General features: G+C 39.1%; 1 long non-coding RNA gene across 3 annotated transcripts in view; it reads right to left on the reverse strand.

Annotated features, from left to right (window-relative positions):
• LOC147378654 (uncharacterized) overlaps nt 1-20535 on the reverse strand; it is a 90164-nt gene that overhangs the window by 58804 nt on the left and 10825 nt on the right. The window contains exon 4 of one of the 3 annotated variants that reach the window (XR_015148440.1): nt 11563-11774. The exons of the other annotated variants lie outside the window; for them this stretch is intronic. This is a non-coding gene — a long non-coding RNA (uncharacterized LOC147378654). Of the gene's footprint in view, nt 1-11562; nt 11775-20535 lie in introns of those variants that run through there. 3 annotated transcript variants of the gene reach the window in all.

Consider the following 20535-nt stretch of genomic DNA (forward strand, 5'->3'; position numbering starts at 1 on the left):
ATGTGAAGTCAAGTGGGCCTTAGAAAGCATCACTACGAACAAAACTAGTGGAGGTGATGGAATTACAGTTGAGCTATTTCAAATCCTAAAAGATGATGCTGTGCAAGTGCTGCACTCATTATGCCAGCAAATTTGGAAAACTTTGCAGTGGCCACAGGACTGGAAAAGGTCAGTTTTCATTTCAATCCCAAAGAAAGGCAATGCCAAAGAATGCTCAAACTGATGCACAATTGCACGCATCTCACATGCTAGTAAAGTAATGCTCAAAATTCTCCAAACCAGGCTTCAGCAATACATGAACCGTGAACTTCCAGATGTTCAAGCTGGTTTTAGAAAAGGCAGAGGAACCAGAGATCAAATTGCCAACATCTGCTGGATCATCGAAAAAGCAAGAGAGTTCCAGAAAAACATCTATTTCTGCTTTATTGACTATGCCAAGCCTTTAACTGTGTGGATCACAATAAACTGTGGAAAATTCTGAGAGATGGGGATACCAGACCACCTGACCTACCTCTTGAGAAACCTGTATGTAGGTCAGGAAGCAACAGTTAGAACTGGACATGGGACAACAGACTGCTTCCAGATAGGAAAAGGAGTACGTCAAGGCTGTATATTGTCACTCTGCTTATTTAACTTATATGCAGAGTACATCATGAGAAACGCTGGACTGGAAGAAACACAAGCTGGAATCAAGATTGCCAGGAGAAATATCAAAAACCTCAGATACGCAGATGACACCACCCTTATGGCAGAAAGTGAAGAGGAACGAAAAAGCCTCTTGATGAAAGTGAAAGAGGAGAGTAAAAAAGTTGGCTTAAAGCTCAACATTCAGAAAACGAAGATAATGGCATCCGGTCCCATCACTTCATGGGAAATAGATGGGGCAACAGTGGAAACAGTGTCAGACTTTATTTTTGGGGGCTCCAAAATTACTGCAGATGGTGACTGCAGCCATGAAATTAAAAGACGCTTACTCCTTGGAAGGAAAGTTATGACCAACCTAGATAGCATATTCAAAAGCAGAGACATCACTTTGCCAACAAAGGTCCATCTAGTCAAGGCTATGGTTTTTCCTGTGGTCATGTATGGATGTGAGAGTTGGACTGTGAAGACGGCTGAGTGCCAAAGAATTGATGCTTTTGAACTGTGGTGTTGGAGAAGACTCTTGAGAGTCCCTTGGACTGCAAAGAGATCCAACCAGTCCATTCTGAAGGAGATCAGTCCTGGGTGTTCTTTGGAGGGAATGATGCTGAAGCTGAAACTCTAGTACTTTGGCCACCTCATGCGAAGAGTTGACTCATTGGAAAAGACTCTGATGCTGGGAGGGATTGGGGGCAGGAGGAGAAGGGGATGACAGAGGATGAGATGGCTGGCTGGCATCACTGACTCAATGGACATGAGTCTGAATGAACTCTGGGAGTTGGTGATGGACAGGGAGGCCTGGTGTGCTGCGATTCATGGGGTTGCAAAGAGTCGGACATGACTGAGCAACTGAACTGAACGGACACAATCCCAAGCTATGGTGGAGGTAATGAAAATAATGCTGACCTCCCTCAAAAGATCCCATGCATGTACTGCTATAGACTGTGCCCCCAACCCTGGAGCAGGTCACCACTGACCCACACCTTCACCGGAGACTCCCGGACACCTGCAGGCAAGTCTCCTGTGGGGTCACTGTTCCTTCCTCCTTGGTCCTAGTGCACAAGGTTCTGTTGAGCCCTCCAAAAATCTATTTCCCAGGCCTATGTAAGTGCTGGTGGCTCTATGGTGGGGTTAATGGTGACCTCCTCCAAGAGGACTTACGCCATACCCACACCCAGAGCCCCTGTCCCTGCGGCAGACCACTGTTGACCCGTACCAGATGGAGAAACAGTGAAAACAGTGTCAGACTTTATTTTTTTTTTAGCTCCAAAATCACTGCAGATGGTGATTGCAGCCATTAAATTAAAAGATGCTTACTCCTTGGAATAAAAGTTGTGACCAACCTAGACAGCATATTCAAAAGCAGAGACATTACTTTGCCAACAAAGGTCCATCTAGGTTATGTATGGATGTGAGAGTTGGACCGTGAAGAAAGCTGAGTGCTGAAGAATTGATACTTTTGAATTGTGGTGTTGGAGAAGACTGTTGAGAGTCCCTTGGACTGCAAGGATATCCAACCAGTCTATCCTAAAGGAAATCAGTCCTGAATGTTCATTGGAAGGACTAATGCTGAAGATGAAACTCCAATACTTTGGCCACCTGATGCTAAGAGCTGACTTATTGGAAAAGACTGTGATGCTGGGAAAGATTGAGGGCAGGAGGAGAAGGGGACGACAGAGGATGAGATGGTTGGATGGCATCACCGACTGAATGAACATGAGTTTGAGTAAACTCTGGGAGTTGGTGATGGACAGGGAAGCCTGGCATGCTGCAGTCCATGGGGTTGCAAAGAGTCAGACATGACTGAGCAAATGAACTGAACTGAACTGAATACAATCCCAGTATCCCCTCTGTCTTTACATCACTCATATTCAGTTTGTCACCAAGTATATGGTAACCAGCTTAAAAAGTTTTTTTTTTTTATTGAAGGATATTTGCTATACAAAATTTTGTTGTTTTTGTCAAACCTCAACATGAATCAATCATGTATATCCCCTCTCTTTTGAACCTCCCTCCCCATCCCACCCCTCTAGGTTGATACAGGGCCCCTGTTTGAGTTTCCTGAGCCATATAACAAGTTCCTGTTGGCTATCTATTTTAAATATGGTAATATAAGTTTCCATGTTACTCTTTCCATACATCTCACTCTCTCCTCCCCTCTCTCTGGGTCCATAAGTCTATTCTTTATGTCTGTTTCTCCACTGTTGTCTTGTCAATAAATTTTTTAGTACCATTTTTCTAAATTCCATATATATGCATTAGAATATGATATTTACCTTTCTCTTTCTGACTTCACTCTGTCTAATAGGTTCTAGGTTCATCCACCTCATTAGAACTGACTTGAACCAGTTCCTTTTTATGGCTGAGTAATACTCCATTATGTATATGTACCACAAGTTCTTTATCCATTCATCTGTTGATGGTCATCGAGGTTGCTTCCATGTTCTAGCTATTGTAAACAGGGCTGCAATGAACAATGTTGGTAAAACCAGCTTTTAATTGTCTCTTGCATCCAGGATCCACTCTCCATTTTCAATGCCCCAGCATAATTCGTTCTTCCTTAGCTTTCTTTCTGCCTCCAGACTCATCCCTTCCCAAATATCCCCTAGACTGCTGGAAGAATTTATCTTAGAAAAATATAAAATTTATGATTCAGTTCAAACATTGAAGAATTCTAAAGTAGTTTATAGTATAACCTATAGACCCATCAAGCTTTTCTAAATCTTGTCAAATTTGCTATTTTAAAAAAAGAAATAAAGCTTTGCAAATATGGTAAGTAGTCACTTGTACCGTTAGTTTTCACTTTCATTAGTGATATGACAGTTCTTGTATTCTGACCCATATTTTCTTGTGCAAATTTAAGAATTTTTCTAAAGTACAGTCCTAAAAATGGAACTAAATATTTCACTTTACCCCATGTTGCCAAATTGCTCCTTCTACCCCAGTCCTGTCCATTCCCCGCCCCCTCCGCCCTTGCCCAATGATCACTACATTTGGTGCTTATCCTTCCTGTTTTGGTTTTCATATGTTTATTGTAAATGGATTTTTTCTGTAACACACTATGGTTGTTGTTCAGTTGCTCGGTCGTGTCCACAGTCCATGGCCCCATGGACTACAGCATGCCTGACCTTCACTATCTCTTGGAGCTTGCTCACACTTATGTCCATGGAGTCGATGACCCTAGCCAACTATCTCATCCTGTCACCTCCTTCTCCTGCTGCCCTCATTCTTTCCCAGAATCAAGGTCTTTTCCAATGAGTTGACTCTTTGCATCAAGTGGCCATAACATATTAACATAAATTTAAAAAATTATACATAGATGTTATCGTACTGTACATATTCAACTTTCGTATTTCATTGACTATTGTATTTTTAAATTTAATCATATCAAAGCTTCCCTTTCAGTCATTTATTTCAGCATTTCAATTTCAATTTTTGTCACTTAGTATTTCATTATCTGAATGTACCAAAATTTGGTTATCCAGAATTTATGGTCATATTCAGGTTAGTTTTCACTTTTATTAGTGATATGACAGTTCTTGTATTCTGACCCATATTTCCTTGTGCAAATTCAAGAATTTTTCTAAAGTACAGTCCTAAAAATGGAACTAAATGTTTCACTTTACCCCATGTTGCCAAATTGCTCTCTAAAGTAATTGCACTCCAAAGTAATTGCACTGATACACATTTTTCTCTAGCACTTTTCACTCCTTTCCTTAACATTTCTGTTTATAAGTAGAACTGTCGAGTTACATTTCTTTTTGTCAAAGTGTATATTATTGTCATTTTAATTATTTTCTCTGATTATTAAATATATACCTTCTTTTCTTATGCTTATGGATCATTCAAGTGTTATTTTCTCTAAACTACCTGTTCAGTGGCATTGCTTTTTTTAAACTTATTGGTTTGTAGAAATTTGTAAGGTTTTTTTGTTAGGTGTATGCATTGCAAGTATCTTCTGTCTTTGTCTTTTCATTTTGTTTGAGGCTTTGAGTTACTCCACATCCTTGTCAATATTTGATATTGTCAGTCTTTTCAATTTTGGCCATTCTAAGGACTGTAATCAAGTGGGTTTTATATTTACTTTGTCTTATTCAGAATTTGCTGGGCTTTTTCAATCTGAAGACAAACCTTTCATCAATTGTGCAAATTTTGTCCTTAGCTCTTCAAATATTATTTCTTTCCTATCTCCCACAACTTTCCTTTGGAACCCTTAGATGTATGTTGACATTTTTCATCCTATTCCACAAGTATAAATGTTTTTTCCACATTTTCAAATTCTTTGTATCTCTATACTATGTTCTAGGAAATGTCCTGAAATCTATCTTCTAGTTAACTAGTTTTTTTATTCAACTGTATCTAATTTGTTATGTAACTTATCCATTCAGTTTTCTCTTATTTTGACTCCTTTTCTTCTGCTTTCTGTATTCAAAAAGTCTATCTTTCTGAGGGTGTCTATTTTTAAGTCTCTACCTATCCTTACATTTGTTTGCTGAATCTCACTCAGGGTCTGTTGTTACTCTGTTTATAAGTTTGGATCATGATCCATACCACAAACCTTAACTGCAAGAATTCTATATAACTTGGTTTATTTACTTTTCCTTTTATAGAGGTTTTATAACTTTTAATGCCAGATTCCTCAGGATGTTACTGGGTAGGGACCACTTTTTTTTCAAACTCCTTGTCTGGGTATCTGAACACTACAGAGAATATGTGTTTAACTCCAAATTCATATTAGGGCTGGCCTGAAGTTAAAAACCCTTGGGAGAGATTTTATTCCTTGGAAATACTAGGAAAAGACAATAAACCCACTTTGCTATCCTCTTAGAGGATGGGTATCTTCTGGTCTATCCTGAGAGTGAAGCCCTTCAGGAACCACAGCTTTCTGTGGGATCTCACTTGCAACTCCCTACCTTGATGAAACTCAAACATTATCTCCTATGTTCATGTTGTTATCAGACCCAAGCTCCATGTTGCTGGGACTGATTATTCCTTTCCCTTATGGCACTAGAATCATTACAGTACTTTTCAGTACCTTCCTTATTTTTGGCCTCTAGGGTTTCAATACTTTGTAGAGAGCTCAGATCATTATTTAATAGATGTTTCTTATATATTACTATGTATTTCTAGGTATTTCTAGTAATTAAGAGAGTTTTTTAAATGTTATTGTGGCACATAGCCTCCAAATACAGCAGGCTACAATTCCTCCCATTCTTGCATGCTCATGCTGCCTCTTACATCAATAAGCTGAGTTTATTTTCCCTCTCTTGAATCTTACCAGTAGGATGTTGTAGGAAGAATATTCTGGGACCTCTGAGCCAAGGTCTTAAGTGTTCTGGCAACTTTTACTTTCTTTTTCTTGGAGTCCGGCCACCATGTTACAAGGACATCTAGGCTAGACTAATGAATGACTAGTGACCACAGTCAGAGAAGCCCTGGGGAAGAAGAGCGCATCTCTGGATGTTCCAACTCTGGCCCAGTTCCCAGTTAAACACAGGTACATTAGTAACCCTAACTGACATCATATGAAGCAGAACAAAATAGCTACGCCATGCCAAATTCTTGACTCACAGGATCATGAAAAATAAATTCTTGCTTTAAGCCATTAAATTTTAAGGTCATTTGTTCCACAACAAGAGATAATGAGACAGAGCTACTTACCAGAAAATATGAAGGATCGTTCTAACACGCAAATCTAACATATTATGTTTTGATGCATTTCATACCCATAGTATAGTGCAAAAGACAGACATGAGCACATGTAATTTAAATATGAGTCAATAAATACTATAATAAAAGCACGCACAATACTATGAGGCTCATCCAAGCCAGCCCTGGCAGAGGGGAAAAGGGGGTCATTTATATATAGTTATTAACAATCTCATGTTAGACTAATTTTCCTGTTCTTTTTGGACAAGTTACTATGTTGCATCATTTTTGAATGTCTACAGCCTATTATAGTTTTGGTCACATAGTTGGCATATAATTGGTGAGTGAACTAATGTGGTCTAATTTGGAAAAGCATGTAAATCACATTGTTCCTAATCTCAATTTACTAAGGGTATACAATTGATACAGCATTAAAAGAAATTTTCCATGACTCAGAGCCTGACCGGCCATAACTGCATAGTGACATGGTGTGATGTCAAGTGCCTTATGAAATTAAACCCCTTGCACTCGTTCTCATCCTCTGGCTGGAAGCTCAGATTACAATGTAAGTATGTTATTCCTTTAGCTAAGTTCTTTCAGGCTAGCTGAAATCTACCCCTCTATTGCCAGGGGGAGAGTGTCACTCACATTAAGCTATGATGAGTTATCTTCCCCTAGTATGAATGGGTTTTATATCTTTCCAGAGAGGTTATTTGAATGGAAAAAAGAGGCAGAGGAAATTTTAGGATCTAAAGGAAACTACTAAAAATGATCATTGCCCACTTACCATTAAGCTGAGAAAATGGTCTGGTCCTCTTTTTAACAATAAAACAGAAAAATAATAGAAAGGCAATGTATATTGTCACACTCTGTATATATCCACACATTTGTCCAAACAAAGGACAGAATACTCATTTCTCCTAGGTGTTAAAATCTACTATTTTGTTAAAAAGTACTCCCTATACTCTTTCATAGTTCTTGGTAGGTTAATTTTTCAAAAAATTATTTTAAATGAATTAATGTTTTAAAGAAATTGTGATAAAATATATAACATAAAACTTACCATTTTAAGTGTACAGTTTGTTGGCATTAAGTACATTCACATTATTGTGCAACCATCAACACCGTTCATTTCCAGAACCTTTTTCATCTTGCAGAACTGAAACTCTGCACCCTTTATATAATGATTCCTGGTTTTCCCTCTCCAAGCCCCTTCCAACCACCATTCTAATTTCTGTCTCTGAATTTTACTACTCTAAATACCTTATGAGTAGCATCATACAGTATTTGTCCTTTTATGACAGGTTTGAAAAAGCAGGAAGTCAAGAGATACCTGGAGTTAACAGGCCAAGTTTGGCCTTGGAGTAAAAAATAAAGCAGGGCAAAGGCTAAGAGAGTTGTGCCAAGAGAACGCACTGGTCATAGCAAACATTCTTTTCCAACAAAACAAGAGATGACTGTACACATGGACATCACCAGATGGTCAATACTGAAATCAGGTTGATTATATATTTTTTGCAGACAAAGATAGAGAAGCTCTATAGAGTCAGCAAAAACAAGACTGGGAGATGACTGGCTCAGATCATGAACTCCTTATTGCTAAATTCAGACTCAAATTGAAGAAAGTAGGTAAAACCACTAGACGATTAGTTCAGTTCAGTTAGATGTGTAGTCGTGTCCAACTCTTTGTGACCCCATGAACTGCAGCACACCAGGCCTCCCTATCCATCACCAACTCCCAGAGTTTACCCAAACTCATGTCCATTGAGTTGGTGATGCCATCCAACCTCTCATCCTCTGTCATCCCCTTCTCCTCCTGCCCTCAATCTTTCCCAGGATCAGGATCTTTTCAAATGAGTCAGTTCTTTGCATCAGGTGGCCAAAGTATTGGAGTTTCAGCTTCAACATCAGTCCTTCCAATGAACACCCAGGACTGATCTCTAGGATGGACTGGTTGGATCTCCTTGCAGTCCAAGGGACTCTCAAGAGTCTTCTCCAACACCACAGTTCAAAAGCATCAATTCTTTAGCGCTCAGCTTTCTCTACAGTCCAATTGTCACATCCAAACATGACCACTTGAAAAACCATAGCCTTGACTAGATGGACCTTTGTTGGCAAAGTAATGTCTCCACTTTTTAATATGCAGTGTAGGTTGGTTATAATCTTGCTTCCAAGGAGTAAGCATCTTATAATTTCATGGCTGCAATCACCATCTGCAGTGATTTTGGAGCCCCCCAAAATAAAGTTAGCCACTGTTTCCCCATCTATTTCCCATGAAGTGATGGGACCGGATGCCATGATCTTTGTTTTCTGAATGTTGAGCTTTAAGCCAACTTTTTCACTCTCCTCTTTCACTTTCATCAAGAGGCTCTTTAGTTCTTCTCCACTTTCTGCCATAAGGGTGGTGTCATATGCATATCTGAGGTTATTGATATTTCTCCCGGCAATCTTGATTCCAGCTTGTGCTTCATCCAGCCCAGCATTTCTCATGATGTACTCTGCATAGAAGTTAAACAAGCAGGGTGACAATATATAGCCTTGACGTACTCCTTTTCCTATTTGGAACCAGTCTTGTTCCATGTGCAGTTCTAACTGTTGCTTCCTGATCTGCATACAGGTTTCTCAAGAGGCAGGTCAGGTGGTCTGGTATACCCATCTCTTTAAGAATTTTCCACAGTTTCTTGTGATCCACATAGTCAAACTCTTTGGCATAGTCAATAAAGCAGAAATATTTTTCTGAAACTCTCTTCCTTTTTCCATGATCCATCGGATGTTGGCAACTTGATCTCTGGTTCCTCTGCCTTTCTAAAACCAGCTTGAACATCTGGAAGTTCACAGTTCACATATTGCTGAAGCCAGGCTTGGAGAATTTTGAGCATTATTTTACTAACATGTGAGATGAGTGCAATTGTGTGGTAGTGTGAGCATTCTTTGGCATTGCCCTTCTTTGGGATTGGAATGAAAACTGACCTTTTTCCAGTCCTGTGGCCCCTGCCGAATTTTCCAAATTTGCTGACATATTGAGTACAGCACTTTCACAGCATCATCTTTTAGGATTTGAAATAGCTCAACTGGAATTCCATCACCTCCACTAGCTTTGTCTGTAGTGATGCTTCCTAAGGCCCACTTGACTTCAGGTATGAACCTATTCAGGTATGACCTAAATCAAATCCCTTACAATTATATAGTAGAAGTGGCAAATAGATTCAAGGGATTAGATATAATAGAGTGCCTGAAGAACTATGGATGGAGGTTCATGACATTATATAGGAGGCAGTGATCAAGACCATCCCCAAGTTAAAGAAATGCAAAAATGGCAAAATGGTTGTCTGAGGAGGCTTTGCAAATAGCTGAGAAAAGAAGAGAAGCTAAAGGCAAAGGAGAAAAGAAAAGATGTACCCATCTGAATGCAGAATTCCAAAGAACAGCAAGGAGACTTAAGAAAGCCTTCCTCAGTGATCAATGCAAAGAAATAGAGAAAAACAATAGAATGGGCAAGACTAGAGATCCCTTCAAGAAATTTAGTGATACCAAGGGAACATTTCATGCAGCGATGGGCACAATAAAGGACAGAAAACATATGGATCTAACAGAAGCAGAAGATACTAAGAAGAGGTGACATGAATACACAGAAAAGAAGAAAGAAAGAAAGTTAAGTCACTCAGTCGTGTCCAACTCTTTGCGACCCCATGGACTATAGCCTGCCAAGCTCCTCAGTCCATGGGATTTTCCAGGCAAGGATATCACTGCAAGCTGGCTCTTTACCATCAGGGAATACACAGAAGAACTATACAAAAAAGACCTTCATGAGCCAGATAACCAAGATGGTGTGATCACTCATCTAGAGCCAGACAACCTGGAATGTGAAGTCAAGTGGGCCTTAGGAAGCATCACTATGAACAAAGCTAGTGGAGGTGATGGAGTTCCAGTTGAGCTATTGCAAATCCTAAAAGATGATGCTGTGAAAGTGCTGCACTCAATATGCCAGCAAATTTGGAAAACTTAGCAGTGACCACAGGACTGGAAAAGGTCAGTTTTCATTCCAATCCCAAAGAAAGGCAATGCCAAAGAGTGCTCAAACTACCGCACAATGGCACTCATTTCACATGCTAGCAAAGTAACGCTCAAAATTCTCCAAGCCAGATTTCAACAGTCCGTGAACCAAGAACATCCAGATGTTCAAGCTGGACTTAGAAAAGGCAGAGGAACCAGAGATCAAATTTCCAATATCCATTGGATCATAGAAAAAGCAAGAGAGTTCCAGAAAAACATCTACTTCTGCTTTATTAACTACAAACTGTTTATTAACTATTAACTGTTGGTCAAGGAACAACAGTTAGAACCGGACATGCTACAACAGACTGGTTCCAAATTGAGAAAGGAGTACGTTAAGGCTGTATAGTGTCAATCTGCTTCTTTAACTTATATGCAGAGTACATCATGCAAAATGCCCAGCTGGATGAAGCACAAGCTGGAATCAAGATTGCTGGGAGAAATATCAGTAGCCTCAGATATACAGATGACACCATCCTTATGGTAGAAAGTGAAGAAGAACTAAAGAGCCTCTTGATGAAAGTGAAAAAGGAGAATGAAAAAGCTGGCTTAAAATTCAAAAAACGAAGATCATGGCATCTGGTCTCATCACTTCATGCCAAATAGATGGGCAAACAACAGAAACAGTGAGAGACTTTATTTTGTGGGGCTCCAAAATCACTGCAGATGGTGACTGCTGCCATGAAATTAAAAGACGCTTGATCCTTGGAAGAAAAGCTATGACTAATCTAGACAGCATATTAAAAAGCAGAGACATGACTTTGCCAACAAAGGTCTGTTAGTCAATTTGTGGTTTTTCCAGTAGTCATGTATAGATGTGAGAGTTGGACTATAAAGAAAGCTGATTGCTGAAGAACTGATGCTTTGAACTGTGGTTTTGGAGAAGACTCTTGAGAGACTCTTCCCTTGGACAGCAAGGAGATCCAACCAGTCAATCCTAAGGGAAGTTAGTCCTGAATATTCATTGGAAGGACTGATGCTGAAGCTGAAACTCCAATACTTTGGCCACCTGATGTGAAGAACTGACTCATTGGAAAAGACCGTGATGCTGGGAAAGATCGAAGGCAGGAGAAGTAGGGGACGATAGAGGATGAGATGGCTGGATGGTATCACCGACTTTATGGACATGAATTTGAGTAAGCTCCAGGATTTGGTGATGGACAGGGAAGCCTGGCGTGCTGCAGTCCATGCGGTCACAGAGTCAGACACAACTGTGACTGAACTGAATGACTAGTTTATTTCACTTTGCATGTCTTCAAGTTTCATCCATGCTGTAGCATGTGTCAGAATTGCCTATATTTTGGGGGAGAGAACAAGATGGTGAAGGAGCAGGTGGACGTGGAGTACATCGTTCCCCATGGATACGTCAGGAACACAGCTTCAAACAAAGAAGTGCATGCAGAACACCAGCTGAGAGCGGACAGGAGTACCTGACCAGTAGAAAAGAATATATAGCATCACTCAAAACTTGTAGGATGAAGGAACTAGGGGGAAAAACAGGAGTGTTAGGACTGGGCCTGCCCTCTGCAGGTGGGGGAACTGAATGAGGGGGTATGATCCCCACATCAGGGTGGTTGTCTGAGTCAGAGGAGAAACATTTAAGGCTGAGAGTGAAACAGCTGATCTGTGGCAGCCTAAATGGAATGAGAATCAGATAGTTGCCGCAGCCATACATACCTGGGACAGGAATGCTGGTCCCCTGGAAGGCACAGTGTCTGGGAGCTGGGGTTTAGGGATAGTGGAACAATCCCAGAGCGAGGACTGCTGTTGACTGCAGAGAGAGGGACTGAGGGGATGTGGGGAGGAGATTCTGGGGGGAAATGCCTGTGGAGGAACGCCAGGCAGCCATGGAAGCAAGGAAATACTTCTGAGTCATGCATAGGGGGTGGAACCATCACCATAGCCTCTCTCCCCACATGTCAGCATAGGCAGCTGAACAATAGAGAGGCTGGCCCATCAAACGCCTGATGCACCGAACTACAGAGCAGGACCCCACCCAGGGTTCTCCGTTAAGTGACTGACACACTGAACTACAGAGTAGGGTCCCACCCAGGGTTCTCCGTTAAGTGACTGACACACTGAACTACAGAGTAGGGTCCCACCCAGGGTTCTCCGTTAAGTGACTGACACACTGAACTACAGAGTAGGGTCCCACCCAGGGTGCCCCTTTAAATGTCTGATGTGCCAATCTACACAGTAGGACCCCAGCCAGGGGGCCCCTCTGTGTGCCTGATACACTGAACAACAGAGAAGGACCCCAGGCAAGGGAACTCTCTAAGTGCCTGAATGGACAGAGCTAAAGAGAAAGACTGGCCCAAGAGGCCTTCTGATTGCCAGGTACAAGAAGCTGGAAAAAAGACTCTGATAGGGCCATAATTCCTGCAACAGAGGCAGTCCATGTCCCTGCACACTTGGTGCCGCTAGGGTCCCCACATGCCAAGCAGCTGTGCCACCTTCATGCTCAACTGTCACTGGAGCAGAGCTGCCACAGGCAAAAAATGTCTTGTGTCTATGTGTGCAGGGTCACTTTGGTCGTGTCCAACTCTTTGTGACCCTGTAGACTGTGGCCTGCCAGGCTTCTCTGTTGGGGAGGGGGGTTCTCCAGGCAGGAATATTGGAGTGTATTGGCCAATACTGGTTGCCATATCCTTCTAGAGCACTATATTTCCTGCTTCCCCAGCTGCCAACTCCCCTGAGTACCTGGTGCTGCCAGAACCCTGTGACTCAAGCAGCTGCACCACCTCCACACCTGGCCCTCAGAGGGGCAAACCCAAGTCCTCCAGGGCAGCCCCAGGAGCAAACCCCAGTGGACGACCCATATTGTAGAGATGGAAATAAACCCACAATTGAAACCCAGGGGCAGTTTGGCTAAGGAAGAAGACCTCAAACCTTTCTACCAGCTGTATAAGTTGCAGATTAAATCCACAAGATCAACTAGGCAGACTCTGTGTCTGTGGAATATATAAAAGGTCATTGAGAGCACCCACAAAAGAGAAAGCACTAGTCATGATAGCTGTGGACACTGGAGGCAAGAACACACAGGAGTAGGACCAGATTAGAATCTGAGCTGCCCCCACAGCAGGTCCTGAGATTAGCAGAGTGTTGGAGGGCATCCTAGGGAGGTGAGGGGGACTGTGACTCCCAGAGAGGGAAAGGACTCTGACAGCAGTGACTCAAGAAAAACATTTACTATTCCTATTTTTTGACTTGTCCTGTAGAATCTTTTGGATTTTTCTTTTCCCCTCCTCTAGTTGTCAATTTTATTGGCACTATGAAATCCAATTAAGTTTTTTTTTTCCTCAGTCACATTTTTTATTTTTGTTAGAAACCTGTCTCTACATTGGGTTTTTGCAGTTATGTGGAGTTTTCCTCTTTTTTTTTTCTCTTTAATTTTTTAAAACCTACTATCTTTTTCTACATTTATTCCTTTGTTTGCTTTTCATACTGTTCTTTCCCCTTGCAGTTAATCTTTAATGTATATAAATCTTCTGCATCTACCTCGAATATTTAACTTTGCATATCTATTTTTTCTTTCTCTCCTTTCCTCTCAACATATTTGTTAGTTTTATTTTCTTTGCTTTATTTCCCAATTGACACTTTGCTTTAGTTTTGTTTTCCAGTTTGTGCTTTAGTTAGTTTTGTTCTGGTGGATATTAATTTTTGGTTTCCTTTGTTTGCCAGGTCAATCCATTGTACTTTATTTTTGTTGGACTGTTTTGATTTTGCTTATGGGTGTATATGTATATGCGTATATTCCATTATTTTAATTATTATTTGCCTGATTTTGTAACTGCCATTTGTCTGGGATTCATCTTTGGTTTCTCACTCTGGATATTTGTTTAAATCTCATTTAATGCCATAACAAACCACTTGTGGAATCTTCGTTTCTGACCAGAGATCAAGCCCCGAGGCTTTGGAGTGGGAGCACTGACTCCAAGACCCTAGACTACCAGAGAACTAACTCTAGGGAGTATCAAATAGAGAGAACTCACACAAACAAAACCACCTGAATATAAGACCAAGCCATATCCAACTACCAGTAGCACCCTGGTGCAACCGAAAAACAAAAATACAAATCCAATCACCAGCAGACAGGTTTACCACCTCATTCAGCCTTGTCCATCAGAGGAAAAACAAACAAACAAACAAAAACTCAGCACAAATCTCACCCTATATGAAGCTTACACAGAACACTGGACCAACCTTAGGAGGACAGAAACCAGAAGGAAGAAATAATTCAACCTTCTTCACAGAAAGAATTCAATCTTCCCTTGAAGGCTGGAAAAAGGAGAACTCAAACATAAGTTTAAAAAAATAATGAAAAGGCAGAGTAATACTACACAAATGAAGGAACAAACTAGAAACACAGAAGTCCAAATAAATGAAGAGGAAATATGCAAACTACCTGAAAAAGAGTTCAGAATAATGATAGTAAAGATGATTACAACAAACAAACAAACCTTGAAAACATAATGGAGAAAATGCAAGAATCAATTAAAAAAGACCTAGAAGAATTAAAGAATAAACATACAGAGACAAACAACACAGTTACTGAAGTTAAAAATACTCTAGAAGGAATCAATAGCAGAATATCTGAAGCAGATGAACAAATTAGTGAGCTGGAAGATAAAATGGTGGAAATAACTTCTGAAGAACAGAATAAAGTAAAAAGAATGAAAAGAACTCAGGACAGTTCTCTGGGACCATATCAAATGAACCAACATTCAACTTATAGGGGTCCCAGGAGAAGAAGAGAAAAGGAAAGGGTATGAAAAAATTTTTGAGGAGATTGTAGGTGAAAATTTCTCCAACATGGAAAAGGAAATAGTCAATCAAGTCCAAGAGGCACAAAGAGTCCCATACAAGATAAACCCAAGGAGAAACATGCAAGACACATACTAATCAAACTGACAAAGACTAAACACAAAGAAAGAATATTAAAAGCAGCAAGGGAGAAGCAACAAGTAACATACAAGGGAAACCCCATATGCTTAACAGCTGATCTTTCAGCAGAAACTCTGCAGGCCAGAAGGGAATGGCAGGATATATTTAAAGTACTGAAAAGGAAAAATCTACAACCAAGATTACTGTACCTGGCAAGGATCTCATTCAAAATTTATAGAAAAATAAAAAGCTTTTCAAACAAGCAAAAGTTAAGAGAATTCACTACCACCAAATCAGCTTTACAACGAATGTTAAAGGGACTTATATAGTCAAGAAATACAACAGAAAAAAAAAATCTACAAAATCAACCCCAAACAGTTACAAAAGTGGCAATAGGAACATATACATCAATAATTACTTTAAATGTAAATAGACTGAATGCTCCAAACAAAAGATAGAGAGTGGCTGAATGAATACAAAAACAAGACCCATATATATGCTGTCTGCAAGAAACCCACTTCAGACCTCAAGACACATATAGACTGAAAGTGAGAGGATCGAAAAACATATTCCATGCAAATGGGAAGCAAAAGAAAGCTGGAGTAGCAATCCTCATGTCAGACAAAAGAGACCTTAAAATTTCATGTTGATGTATGGCAAAACCAATACAATATTGTAAAGTAATTAGCCTCTAATTAAAATAAATAAATTTAAATACAAAAATTATGAGAGATAAGGAAGGACACTACATAATGATCAAGTGATCAATCCAAGAGGAAGATATAACAATTGTAAATATCTATGCACCCAACATAGGAGCACCTCAATACATAAGACAAACACTAATAGACATAAAAGAAGAAATTGACAGTCACACAATAATAGTAGGAAACTAACATCCCACTCACACCAATGGACAGATCATCAAAACAGAAAATTAATAAGGAAACACAAGTCTTAAATGATACATGAGATGAGATGGATCTTATTGATATCTTCAGGAAATTCCATCCAAATGCAGAAGAATACACCTTCTTCTCAAGCGCACATGGAACATTCTCCCAGATAGACCCAATTTTGGGTCACAAATCAAACAGTAAATTTAAGAAAATTGAAATCATATCAAGCATCTTCTTTGACCACAATGCTATGAGACTAGATATCAATTAAAAGGAAAAAACTGTAAGAAACACAAACACATGGAGATTAAATAACACATTTCTAAATAACCAACAGGTTACTGAAGAAGTCAAAAGGGAAATCAAAAAATGTCTAGAAACAAATGACAATCAAAACCTATGGGATGCAGAAAAAGCAGTTCTAAGAGGGAAGTTTATAGCAATACGATCCTACCTCACGAAACAAGAAAAACATCGAATAGACAACCTAACTTTACACCTAAAACAATTAGAAAAAGAAGAACAAAAAAAAACCAAAATTAGTAGAAGGAAAGAAATCATAATGATCCAAGCAGAAATAAATGAAAAAGAAATGAAAAAAACAATAGTAAAGATTAATAAAACTAAAAGCTGGTTCTTTGAGAAGATAAACAAAATTGACAAGCCTTTAGCCAGACTCATCAAGAAAAAAAGAAAGAAGAATGAAATCAACAAAATTAGAAATGAAAAAGGAGATGTTACAACAGACATGCAGAAATACAAAGGATTATAAGAGACTATTACGAACAACTATATGGCAATAAAATAGATAACCTGGAAGAAATGGCAGATTCTTAGAAAAGTTCAATCTTCCAAGACTGAACCAGGAAGAAATAGAAATTATGACCAACCCAATTACAAGCACTGAATGTGAAGCTGTGATTAAAAATCTCCCAAAAAACAAAAGCCCGGGACCAGATGGCTTCACAGGAGAATTCTATCAAACATTTAAAGAAGAGCTTAATGCCTATCCTTCTAAAACACTTTCAAAAAATTTCAGAGGGAGGAACAATCCAAACTCATTCTATGAGGCCACCATCACCCTGATACCAAAACCAGACAAAGACAACACACAAAAAGAAAAATACAGGTCAATACCACTGATGAATATAGATGCAAAAGTCTTCAACAAAATTTTAGCAAACAGAATTCAGCAACACATCAAAAAGCTCATACACCATGATCAAGTTGGGTTTATTCCAGGGATGCAAGGGTTCTTCAATATATGCAAATCAATCAATGTGATACTCCATATTAACAAATTGATAGATAAAAACCATATGATAATCTTATTAGATGCAGAAAAAGCCTTTGACAAAATTCAGCACCCATTTATTATTAAAACACTTTGAAAAATGGGCATATAAGGAATCTACCTCAACATAGTAAAGGCCAGGTATGATAAGCCTACAGCAAACATTATTCTCAATGGTGAAAAACTGAAAGCACTCCCTCTAAGATCAGGAACAAGACAAGGGTGTCCATTTTCACCACTATTATGCAACATAATTCTGGAAATCCTAGCTATAGCAATCAGAGAAGAAAAAGAAATAAAAGGAATCCAGATAAGAAAAGAAGTAAAGCTCTCACTGTTTGCAGACAACATGATACTGTACATATAAAACCCTAAAGATAGTCTCAAAAAATTACTAGAGTTAATCAGTGAATTTAGCAAAGTTGCAAGATACAAAATCAATACACAGAAATCACTTGCATTTCTATATACTAACAATGAAACATTAGAAAGAGAAATTAAGGAATCAATCCCATTCATCATTGCAACAAAAAGAATTAGATATCTAGGAATAAACCTACCTACAGAGACAAAAGAACTGTACACAGAAAACTATATGACACTAATGAAAGAAAGAATTGATGCTTTTGAACTGTGGTGTTGGAGAAGACCCTTGAGAGTCCCTTGAACTGCAAGGAGATCCAACCAGTCCATCCTAAACAAAATCAGTCCTGGGTGTTCTTTAGAAGGACTGATGTTGAAGCTGAAACTCCAATACGTTGGCCACCTGATGCAAAGAGCTGACTCATTTGAAATGACCCTGATGCTGGGAAGGATTGAAGGCAGGAGGAGAAGGGGATGACAAAGGGATGAGATGGTTGGATGGCATCACTGACTGAATGGACATGAGTTTGAGTAAACTCTGGGAGTTGGTGATGGACAGGAAGGCCCAGCGTGCTGTGGTCCATGGGGTCACAAAGAGTTGGACATGATTGAGCAACTGAACTGAACTGAATGAAAGAAATCAAAGGCAGCATAAACAGATGGAGAGATATTCCATATTCCTGGGTAGGAAGAATCAATATTGTAAAAATGACTATACTACTAAAGGCAATCTACAGATTCAATGTGATCCCTATCAAATTACCAATGCCATTTTTCACAGACCTAGATAAAAAATTTAACAATTCATATGGAAACACAAAAGACTGTGAATAGCTAAAGGAGTCTTGAGAAAGAAGAATGGAGCTGGAGGAATCAACCTTCCTGACTTCAGATTATACTACAAAGCTACAGTCATTAAGACAGTATGGTACTGGCACAAAAACAGAAATATAGACCAATGGAACATGATAGAAAGCCCATAAATAAACCCATGCACCTATGGGTACCTTATTTTTGACAAAGGAGGCAAGAATATACAATGGGGCAAAGATAGCCTCTTCAATAAATGGTGCTGGGAAAACTGGACAGCTACATGTAAAAGAATGAAACTATAACACTTCCTAACATTAAACACAAAGATAAATTCAAAATGGATTAAAGACCTAAATGTAAGACCAGAAACTATAAAACTTAGAGAAAAACATAGGCAGAACACTTGATGACATAAATCAAAGCAAGATCTACTATGACCCATCTCCTAGAGTAACAGAAATAAAAACAAAAGTAAACAAGTGGGACCGGATTAAACTTAAAAGCTTATGCACAGCAAAGGAATGGGAGAAAATAACAGCAAATGAAACAACTGACAAAGCATTAATTTCCAAAATATATAAGCAGCTCATACAACTCAATACCAGAGAAACAAACAACTTATTCAAAAAGTGGGAAAAAGACCTAAACAGACATTTCTCCAAATAAGACATACAGATGGCTAACAAACACATGAAAATATGCTCAACATCGCTCATTATTAGACAAATGCAAATTAAAACTACCATGAGATATCACCTCACACTGGTCAGAACGGGCATCATTGAAAAGTCTACAAACAATAAATGCTGCAGAGGGTGTGGAGAAAAGGGAACATTCTAGCACTGTTGGTGGGAATGCAAATTGATAGTCACTATGGAAGAAGGTATGGAGATTCTTTGAAAAACTAGAAATAAAACCACATCATGACCCAAGAATCCCACTCCTAGGCATATATCCTGAGAATCAAACCAAAACTGAAAGACACATGTATCCCATTGTTCATTGCAGCCCTATTGACAATAGCTAGAACATGGAAGCAACCTAGATGACCAACAATGGATGAATGGATAAAGAACTTGTGGTACATATACATAATGGAATATTACTCAGCCATAAAAAGGAACTCATTCAATTCAGTTCTAATGAGGTCGATGAACCTAGAACCTATTATACAGAGTGAAGTAAGTCAGAAAGATAAAGATAAATATTGTATTCTAACGCATATGTATGGAATCTAGAAAAATGGTACTGAAGAATTTATTTACAAGGCAACAATGGAGAAACAGACATAGAGAATAGGCTTATGGACATGGGGTGAGGGGAGGAGAGGGTGAGATGTATGGAAAAAGTAACACGGAATTTTACATTACCATATGTAAAATAGATAGCCAACGAGAATTTGCTGTATGGCTCAGGAAACTCAAACAGGGGCTCTGTATCAAACTAGAGGGCTGGGATGGGGAGGGAGATGGGAGGGAGGTTCAAAAGGGAGGGGTTATATGTATACCTATGGCTGATTCATGTTGAGGTTTGACAGAAAACAACAAAATTCTATAAAGCAATTATTATTCAATAAAAAATAAATAAATTAAAAAAAAGAATTGCCTATATTTTTAAGTTTGAATAATGTTCCCTTATATTATATACCACATTTTATTTACTGATTTACTCATTGATGGACATTTAGGTTGTTTCAACCTTTTGGCTATTGTTAATAATGCTGCTATATAAGCATGGGTGTGCAGATATTTATTCAAGTTCCTGCTTTCAGTTCCTCGGGTATATACCCAGAAGTATAATTGCTGGATCACATGATAATGCTATATGCAATTTTTTGAAGAAAAACCATTTTCCATAGCGGCTGCACCCTTTTACATTCTTACCAGCAAGGCACTAGGGTTCCAATTTCTCCATATCCTTACCAACACTAGTTATTCT

The sequence above is a fragment of the Bos grunniens genome, chromosome 2 (genome assembly GCF_055505025.1).
Source record: "Bos grunniens cultivar Pamir isolate PY7600 chromosome 2, Bosgru_T2T1.0, whole genome shotgun sequence".
Taxonomy (NCBI): domain Eukaryota; kingdom Metazoa; phylum Chordata; class Mammalia; order Artiodactyla; family Bovidae; genus Bos; species Bos grunniens.